General features: G+C 61.3%; 1 long non-coding RNA gene across 1 annotated transcript; it reads right to left on the bottom strand.

Moving 5' to 3' along the window:
- Window positions 1-7,845: 7,845 nt before the first annotated feature.
- On the bottom strand, window positions 7,846-9,700 carry LOC128315082 (uncharacterized). The gene is made up of 2 exons (XR_008297482.1): window positions 8,765-9,700; window positions 7,846-8,191 (listed from the first exon to the last, which is right to left on the bottom strand). It is a non-coding gene; the product is annotated as an uncharacterized LOC128315082 (long non-coding RNA).
- Window positions 9,701-10,213: the final 513 nt, after the last annotated feature.

Genomic DNA, 10,213 nt, shown 5'->3' with positions numbered 1-10,213 from the left:
GGGGCCAGCCAGAGACCCGCTAGGTGGCTCTGACACAAAATGTAAGGAGAGGAAAAGCCAGCGAAGACCCACACCGTCCAGAAGCTGGTGGGTGTTGCGTGCGGCCCCAGGCCTGCCCGAGGGTCCCCGGGCCAGGCGGACCTGGGGACGTCTGTCCTGCGCTGGCTGCTCAGGCGGCCTGTCAGCAGACGCTCCCGGCAGTGTCCCCCTGGGAGATGGGTCTGGACGTGGAAGGCTGCAGCACCCCACCCCGGGTCTCTGTGCCGCCCCGTGTGGGCACCGCAGGGCCACAGTCAGCGGCGGGACCGGGGAGGCAGAGCGGTGCTTATCTGCTTCCTCGAGGCCCTCAGCGCCTGGCGGCTGGAATCTCTCAGCCCCGCCCGCCCTCGAACGTTCCCAGACATGCTCGGGGGGCCCCCCGAGCTCCTGGCATCCGGCGTCCCGGCTGGGAAGCTGCCCATGGCCGGCTCCCACGCGCCCAGCTCGCCGCTGCTGGGGCTCAGGCACTGCCATCGGTCACCGCTCTGTTTTTGTGGGCAGCACACCCAGGGGCTCCGTTCCCACACTGTCCCCCGGGCCGGCAAGCTCACCTCACATCCCTCTGTCCACTCCTGCCTCCCTCTGCCACTCATGGACCCCAGCGACTGCCTTGGGCCAGGCCTGGTAATCCGGGAGCACCTCTCTTCTGAGGTCGGCTGTTGGCAACCTCCCTCCACCTTTTTCTGTAAGTGAACAGGCCCACAGGTTGTAGGGGTCAGGACGTGGGCATCTTTGGGACCCCCAGTGGGCTCTCCCACGTGCCCCGGCACCGCACCGGGACTGTGGACTGCCACCTTTAGGACCTGACAGAGGGCACTGGCCATGGAGAGAGGGCCCAGCCTGGTGGGTGAAGGGAGGGCCGTCAACAAGAGCCCAGAGGCTGCACCTGCTCCCCCCGGGATCACCTGGATGCTTGTCAACGATGCAGGTGATTCTTGGTGTCGGGAAGTCAACAGTGAGGAGCCAGGCTTCTCAAACGTAACTCTCAGGTCTCCTGGGGGCAGCGTGGTTGTGGAGCCATGGGCCGAGGACACAGCAGGTAGCAAAGTGTGGCCAGAAAGGTGGGCGGGCTAGAACCCTCCACGGAGTGTGTAGGGCACAGCAGGGACTCGACCTCAAGCCCAGCCAACGGTTCAGCCAGGTGAGCACAAGCAGACGGGCTTAGGGAACCCAGGACGCACCGAGCCCTCACATCCCACACCACAGTTCCCAGGGATGGGACAAGGACGGGCCCTGGAAACCACCGAACAGGCACATTGATCAGTGCTTCATCTCCACCTGCAAATCTGGAACCTTCCCCACTACATCACTGGTCCAAGGCCAGTGGCTCTCCCCTCCACCCTGGTTTCCCTGCCCTGCCCTGGCACCCACGGCAGCCCTGTCCTGGATACAACAGCCGGGTGCCCTTCTCGGGTGCCCTCCTCCTCCCAGGAGAGTCCGGGCCCACGGGACCTCACCCTACCCCTGCCACACTCAGAACCCAGAACCCAGAACCCAGAAACAAACGCTCAAAAGTACGGTCATTTCACCTGCGAGGGCGCCAGACCGTTCACTGGGGAAGGACAGTGCCCCCAATCACTGGCGCTGGAAAACTGGACATCCACGCGCAAGAGGATGAAACGGGGGCCTCTGCTGACACATGCACCGTAACGCAGTCCGGATCAGGGACCCGAGCGTAAGACCCCAGTCGCTCCTGGAAGAGAGCCTGGCAAAGGCCTGGCCGTCGTTTCTTGGACGTGGCTCCAGAGGCAGAGGGACAGAAGGAAGTTCGGTGAGCTGGAGTGCGTGGTCCCCGGTGCTCGCCCGCTCGGACACGGGCCTCTGCCTCCCCCTCCGGCAGACACGTACGCGTTCTCCCCTGCCACGGAGGGGCCAGGGGCCGGCTGGGCCCCCCACCATCTCTCTGCTGACTCTCTGCACCTAGGCTGAGCCCAAGGTACCCTCCCCGCGGCTAAGCCCACGCTGCCGAAATGGCAACGCCCCAAGACCGTGCAGCACCCAGGGGTGTGAGCACTTGTGAGTGCCCCTCATTGGTAGGTGCAGGAATCTGGGAGCTCGGCCTGGAGTTACAGCTCTCCGAGGAGGGGTGAGGCTGTGTTCGGAGGCAGCAGGCGGGTGGGGGCAAGGAATCCACACACACCCTCACTTCACCTTCCCTGCACGACCCTGTGCGGAGGGGACCCGCCCTGAGGTCAGCCCCACAGGCGCCAGAGCCTCCCCCTGCCGAACATCCGGGTAGGGCGGAGGACGGAAGGGGGGCCAGACCCCTTAGAATCTTGCTCCTGCATCCGGTAACCTGTGGGCCCGGCTGCCGTTCTGTCTCCGGGGGTGCCTCGCGGTTCCCGGGTCTGTCCCCGGAGCAGGACGGGCGGGGAAGAGCTCCGCGCGGGGCACCGGGCCACAGACGCCAGCTCAGGAGGACACCGTGGAAACTGGTGCCCGAGAAGCTTCCTGGCCGCCGGCTCCGCGAGCTCCCCTGTGCGTCGCCCGCGGCTGCTTTGGGCTGCAAACACGTGAACGAGAAGCTGCAAGAGACCTCACGGCCCACAGAGCCCGAGACATCGAGCTTCTGGCCCTCGTAGGAAAGTCTCCAAACCCGGGGTTAAAGCCGTTTCCGCAGCAAGCACACCCCGCCTCGCGTGGCTTCGGGGTCGCGCGGTCAGGGCAGCTGCGGGTCACGGCCCGGCCTTGCACCGAAGGGGCGGGAACCGCGTGGGCAGCCTTCGCCGTGCCTCGGCCTTCACCGCCGCGGGGGACGACGGCAGAGCCGGGCCTCCGTGCTCCCCGGGTCCGGGGGCCGCCTGCTCCCCGTGGCCGTGCAGGCGGCCTGGGGAGGAAGAACGCCCGCCCAAGAAAGGAGTTGTGGTCGAAATGCTTTATTTGAGGAAGGGATTTCTTATCTGGCTGATCTTTGTCTGGATTTACCCCTTTCTTTTGGGACGTGTTTTTCCCCCACTGTATTTTATTTTATTACTTTATTATTTTATTTTATTTTATTTTTCTATTATTTATTTTATTTTAGTTTATTTATTTTATTTTACTTTTAGAGAGAGGAAGAGAGAGAGAGGGAGAGAGAGGGAGAATCCCAAGCAGGCACCGTGCTCAGCAGGGAGCCCGACATGGGGCTCGATCCCATGCCCCTGGGATCACCATCTGAGCTGAAATCAAGAGTCACGGGCTTAACCCACCGGACCACCCGGGCGTCCTCCCCCACTTTCTGATTCAGATATTTCAAAATGGGGCCATTTGGGGTCCAAAATGCCTCCTGCCTCACAGCCCTCCTCGCAACCCTTCCCAGCTTCTCACCAAAATACCAGCAAAGACTCAAAAAGCTGAGTTCCAGATGGATAAAAGATTTATTTTTAAAACAAAATGATTAAAATATGAGGAATAGATGAAGACAATGTTTATTTTCTCTCAAAGTGAAGGAGTGCTCTCTAAGCATATCTCAGAGGCAGAAACGATAAGGATTAAGAATTAAATTAAGAAGTAAAATTTTTTGCGCCACAAAAAAACGGTTCATGAGCAAAACAGAATGGCAAATGACTTTGGGGAGGACGGGAATTTTAGCCTTTATGACACGTAATATGAAGGTGTCGGCAACACTGTGAACTATAAGGAGAGGATTCAGGTGATGAAGAGAAAGACTGGTACCTTCCGTAGGCTGACCTTGTCAGACGCCCCCACCCCATGCCCTGGCTTCACCTACACCTCTTTTAGGGCCTGCACTCTGCCTCTTCCTGGCTGGCGTGCCAGTGCATGTCTGCTCCCATGTGCATTCTCTCTCTCTCCAAATAGAGAAATATTTTTTAAAAAATGGTGACTGTTATATATATAATATATATTATATATAATATATATATACTATGTATATATGTATATATACATATATACATATGTATACATGTATATATGTATATATGTATACACATGCATATATGTACATATATGTATATATGTATATATATGTGTATATATACATATGTGTGTATATGTATACTATGTATATATCGTATACACACACACACACACACACACACACAAATACATACTATATATATATATATAAAGTTCCCAATTTATTAAGTGAAGAAAGTGGACTGTGAAGCAGTATGTAGGGTAGGGACCCGTGTCTGTAACTAGGCAGACGCTGACAGGTGCAAGTTTTGCCCAGGAAAACCTCCGGGAAAGGAGAGAGCACACTTCCAGCTCCCGTTACCTGGGAGTGGTGGAGGGTTGTGTTATTTTCTTTGCCTGCCTATGATTCCTCATTTTCCGGAGATAAGTCCGCACTAGTTATCTTATCAGGAAGAGCCGCGCTGCCTTCTGCTCGTGGCGGGCGAGTGCGGGGCTGCGCTCGGTGGGGCCCAGAGACAGGTGTCTCCGCGAGGCCGCTCTGACCCTCTGACCGCCCAGCCCGGGGCCCCAAGGCGCCCCGCTCCCAACGGCCCAGGCGTGTCCCGCGCTCCCCGGGGGTCACTGCGCCTCAGCCCTGGGTCATCTCTCTGCTGGGCCCTGGCTTAGGTGACTTCCATGTGGCCTCACCCTCTGGGCGGGCTAGCCCCAGCTCCTGTCCCCCAGGTGCTAACCTTGGCCGGCCGGCGCAGGGTGCCTTTTTCCTCTTGGTCCCACAAAGTCCCAGGGAAGGTACTCATTGGTGGGGACTGAGTCACATGCTCATCCTGAGCCAATCACGGCGGTGGGGCTGGAGTCGAAGTGCCCTGATTGGCCAGGCTGGGTCCCTTTGAGGGGGGAGGAGGGTCCGCCTAAAGGAATACACAGGTAAGAGTGGGGAGGGGCCCAGTGGGCACCGGGTGTTGGGACTTAGAGGGGCTTGCATGTCCCACCCTGGGGGCCTGCTGCGTGCTGGCCCTGAGCAGGCCCAGCCTGTGCGGAGGGTCCTCCAAGGATGGACAGGTGACTGCCAGCAGGTGCAGAGCTGAGCCCTGGCCAGGTGCTGGACTCTGGGCCCAGGTCACATGTGGTCTGGCCTCTGCCTGCCCCCCCCCCCCAACCCAGGAGCCTCAGGTCAAAGGAAGGGAGAGGGAGGCTCTGGGCAGCAGGGTGCAGGAGCCCCCCAGCCAAGGTCAGGCTTGGAAAGGGGGAGGACCCCGTGCCCGGGTCCCGGGGGTCTAGCTGATGCCCAGGAACAGTGAGGTTGAGCTGTGACAGGGCCAGGAGGCACTTCCCACCAACACAGCAAAGGAGCCAGAGTCCATGCTGAGGGGACATTGGGAGGCCAGTGTCGGGGGGAGCCACGAATCCCCGTCCCCTGCACCCCTTCCCTAGGCCTGCCGGCCCTGGGATCACCTGGGCCCCCTGAGCCCAGCCACACACGGCCGGGGGCAGCAGAAAGAGGCCCGAAAATCGCCAAATCACAGCCCTCAGCCTGCACCAGCCTAGACATGGTGGCCCTGGACTCACAGGATGCTGGGGACAAGGGCCGGAAGGACAAGTGGCCAGCCGGACTAGCGGGGGCCGGTGCGCGGGAGCCTCTGGGGCCCAGCCTGGCCGCGCGTCCTCCCGGGGCTTGAGCAGAAGCCAGAGGAGAGAGTGCCCTCCGCCTTCTGCCCTCTGCTGGGGTTGCTCGCCTGGGCGTGTGGCCCTGGGGCCACGCGGGCCTGCAGAGTGGACAGGGTGGCATCCTCCTCAGGGAACAGAGGGAGGGACGAAGGCCGTAAGTGCTCTTTGAGGTGCCGGTCAACAGGAAGCCCCGAGAGAGTCCTGCTGCGACGATCACCTGGCCGCCCCTTGCCTGTGACAGCACCTGCAGATTTCTCAGGCCGCGAGGCCCTGCCCGCGACACTAGCCCGCTGAGCGGTGGGGAGAGGGCGTGACACAAGAGCCCTGCTCTGCTCACCCGGCCACCTCTCAGCAAACAGCTGGTCCTTTGGTCTCCTTGTCTCTGCCCATGACACCAGGTCACTCCTGACTCGCTGGGCCTCTCGGGAACAGAATGGCCGAGGGGGGCCCCTGTCCCCACCAAGTGGGACTCAGGGCCACGCCTCCAAACGCTGGGAGGTGGGGGCGGGGACGAGAACACCCCACAGCAGACCTGAAGAGACATTTTGTGGAGCCAAGCTGGCCTTCCGGGATGCACACGCCTCTTGTTCTCACGCGGCTCCCGGGAGCATCGCTGATTCCACCGGCCCCACCCTGGGCGTCGTGCAGAGGTCATCTGCCCGCCGCCGGAGGCACCGCCCGCCGTCCCTCACCCTGCCCCAGGTCCGGGCAGGGGAGCCCCCTTGCGCGCACGGAGGACTTGTACTTCTGGCAGCCGGGGACTTGGCTCCCCGCCCGTCCCTCCCACGCAGCAGGAACGCTCCATAAAACGTACACAGTGTTTCCACAGACGCTGCGGCCGCCTGGCGGGTGAGAAATGAGCACTCGGAGGCCGAGCCCACGGTGTGTGCAGGTGCCTGGTGGGCTGAGGTGGGACGAGGGTGTGTGCCGGGCGGAGGACTTGAACCTGAGCCCGGCCGGCGCCCCACGTGGAGGAGGACAAAGCCCGGGGCCCCCCGGGGAGGAGCAGCCCAGTGGGGGGCCCTGCCCAGCAGGGTCCGCACCCTCCGCAGAAGGATGAGCCGCCACAGCGCCCCGCGTCCTGCCACCCCGGCCGGTCTCTAACGTGGGCCCGGCTGGAGGAGGACGCCTCTCCCTTGAGATCTGTGAGCGCCAGCTGACCTTCCAGGCCCTCACCCCACAGTCACGGTCCCTGCGGGGGCCAGAGCCCAGAATTTTGACTGGGGTGGTTTTGGGCAGACAGTGGCCGTGGGAAAACCCAAGCTCCGGCTGACGTCCAGGGCCCCCCACGCACACACGGTCTAAGACACACGAACCCATGGCAGATGATCACAAGCCACAGGGGCAACAAGGCACCATGTGAGAGCCAGAGAAACCACGGGGAGCACAGCCCGACTCGCACATCCTCCCGTGATGGGACTTTCAGAGCAGACTATCCGATAAGTTAGGTGACCTAAGTAAGTTAGAGGGGAGGCCACCTTGGAAATAAGGAGCCTGTGACTGTAAAAGCGTGATCGAGCCAAACTAAAAGCAACCAAATAGAATTTCTAAAAATGAAAAATAAAACAAACAGAAATACAGCTTTTAAAATATAGGTTCGGTAATCAACGGATTGATTCAGCGATAGGTATCGCTGAAGAGGGGACCAGTGAGGACAGGCCTGAAGAAATGATCTCTTAATTCAGCAGAAACAAAAGCATGGAAAACATGAAGGGTCCATGGTTACGAGCAGAGAAAGTGGCCGATGTGTATAGTTGGACCCCAAAGAAGTAGACTGTCTAAGGCATCACACGTGTCAGCCAGGATCCACCTGGAACAGGACACACAGGGGCACCCGGAGGGCTGAGTCCTGCTCCGACCTTGGTGAGCCAAGTGGGCAGGTTCCGAGACCCGAGGTTCAGGCGTGAGGGGACGTTGTCGGGGGCGGGGTGGCAGAGGACAGAACCATGTGATGTTTGGGGACAGCGAGAAGGGGGCGGAAAGGAACCAGGGAAAGGGAGACACGTAAGAAGCATAAAGCAAACTCACAGTGGGGATCGGCGACGCCCTGAGTGGACCGTGAGGGTGACGGGCAGAAGGGACAAGGCTCTGTCACCCTGACCAGGACCGGAGGGCCAGGGGGAGCCCAGGAGGCAGGATGGCAGAGGTCCAGGGGCTACGGTGGGGAGGCTGTCAGGAACAACTTTAAGCTCGTGTATTTGAAAACTTGGGTGAACTGGACACGATTGTGGAAAAATAAGATGTAACAAAGCAGATCAAGAAGAAATAACCTGAGAAATCCTATACACGTAAGTTAAATTGAATCAGGAGATAAAACCATTCAAAGCTTTTCCCCGGCATTTAAGAAAGTATTAAGAAATAATTCTAATCTAGAAGAGATTATTTCAGAGTACACGGGAAGATTTTTTTAAAAGCCTGTGTCGTCTATCAGACCTTTTGTTGAGCCGAAGGGTAGAGGACACACAGTGTCACGTTGGCTTCAGGTGTAGGCAGCGACTTGGCAAGTCTGTCCCTTTTGCAAAGTCCCCCAGCGTGTCTTAATGGTGGCCTCTGGCAAGCGCTCCTTTGAACAGCCGTCGCCACTGTTCTTAGCAACGTTGTGCCATCCAGGAAAGGTGCATAGGAAAGGCTGGAAAAGAAATGAGTGGCTTAAAGATAGAGTTTTCATCTTCTCACCGAAAAGCAGGCGTGCCAGGGCTGGGACAGGGACGCCATCTTGCAGAAGCCCATCGTCAAGACTTGGTTGCTAACTCGGTCTAAGAGGGCTGCCTGAGCGCCAGCCACCACATCTGTATTCCAGCCGATGGGAGAAAGGTGCCTGCTGTCTGGACATTACTTGAGAGGCACATCGGCCACTTCCACATGCACCCCTCTGGCCAGAGCATGTCGTCACCGTGATTCCGGTTGGCCATGAGTCCGGAACAAATAGAGAATGGGTCCGGGGACTGGAGACAAGCACTCAGGACTGAGGGGAGAGCCCAGGCGGGGGGGGGGGGGGGGGGGGCACACTGGTGGCCCAGGCCACTAGAGGTTGTCCGCCCTGCCGGGAGCCGTGCCCCACTGTCCGCAGCCTGCCCGGGCGCCAGCCCCCGGGGGAGACCAGGAAAGGAGGCCAGGGCGGCCGTGGCGGGGACAGAGCTGGTGGGGGAGAGCTGCGGCCTGGGACGCGAGCCGCCCGTGACCTTGCCCGGGTCAGCGTTACCCGCAGAGAAAGCGCTCGGAGCGGCTGTTCGGCCGTGGATCCGTGGGCCGGCGGGAGGGCGTGCAGCGCAGGCTGTCTGCTCTGTTAGGACCTCAGCGAGCGTATTTTTAGCTCGAGGTCTCGGGAGCCGACTGTGCGGCCTCCGAGCCTGACAGGTGCTGTCAGAGCCCAGGCGCTGGCTGCCGGCCCCACAGGGAGGCCGAAACCCAAGGTCTGTCGGGTCCCCCGGGCCGGGAGCGTTGTAGCCACGGCACGGCCGTCCAGGTGGAGGCTGGCATCGCCCGGAGGCGGGGGGCGCCTGGTGTGTGTGCTGCGGCAGAGCGGAGGGGCACGGAGATGCCACGCGGGGACACGGCTGGGGGTGGGGAGGGCTGGGCTGGGAGTGTGGCCCGACACCCTGGCGGCAAGCAGCTTCCCAGGCCCTGTTTGAGGCGGACGGCCGGGGGCGGGGGCAGCACGGGCCCTGAACCCTTGCCAGGCGGCCCCGCGGCCCTGGTGTCCCGCCGGGGCCTGGCTCCGAGGTGGTGGCCGGGGCGAGGTCTGGGAGGGGCGCTGGGCTTCCCCAGCTAGGGTTCCCTAGAACTCACTTCCTGCAGGAAGGCCCCAGCCTTGCAGATCCCTCACCGAGGTCATCTCGGAGACTAGAGTGGCCGGGAGGGGCGTGTGCCCTTGGCCGGGGGATGGGACCGTCTTCAGCACCACTGCACGCACGGGCTTCGAGGGGCCTCTGCAGGCTGGGCCAGCGAGGGGTGCGAGCGTCCGGCTCAGGGGACCTGTGACCGGGAGCGCACTGCCCCGCGGGCCCCCTCCGAGCAGGGCTGGCCCCTCCTGGGTCTTCTGGAAGGGGTCACGGGCACCACCAGCTCCACAAGTAAGCGGGATACGGGACCGAGGGCCCAAAGCCCAGAATGTTACAACAAGACCAGATGTGCAGACGGTCGGGTCATGCGGGGCACGTGCGTGTCTGCCGGACAGGAGGGCTGGGCGAGCCCGCCAGTGCCGGACCACCGCCCCCGCCCCTGCCGCCTCCCCCTGTGGCCAGGCTGCCAGCCTCCCGGGGGGCTCGGGGTAGCCCCTTCCTTGCACGTGTGGATGCAGGAGACCGGGACCCAGAGCAGGCCGCCCAGGCCCCCGGGACTGTGGGTCTCCCCAGGCGTGTGTTCCAGAATCCCCCAGCGCCCTTTCAGCATCAGGGTGTCCTGCCCCCCGAGGGCCTATTGGTCGAGGGGGCGGGGCCTGGACAGGGCCTTTGTTGAAGACCCCGGGGTTGAGCCTTTCCCACGTGAGTAAGACCCGCTCAGCTATGACTTTCCTGGAGTCCTTGCCCATAAGGGCAGGTCAGCACCTCATGTCTTCCTGGGGAAGGGAGCCCCCTGCCTATCCTGCCCGGATAGCAGTGATGCCTGGGTGGGAGGGGGCGCTGTGTGGGGTGGGGGGGTGCTCCCCTCC

This window comes from Acinonyx jubatus, chromosome C2, assembly GCF_027475565.1.
Source record: "Acinonyx jubatus isolate Ajub_Pintada_27869175 chromosome C2, VMU_Ajub_asm_v1.0, whole genome shotgun sequence".
NCBI classification, from domain to species: Eukaryota; Metazoa; Chordata; class Mammalia; order Carnivora; family Felidae; genus Acinonyx; species Acinonyx jubatus.
This window is presented reverse-complemented; position numbering and strand designations above follow the sequence as displayed.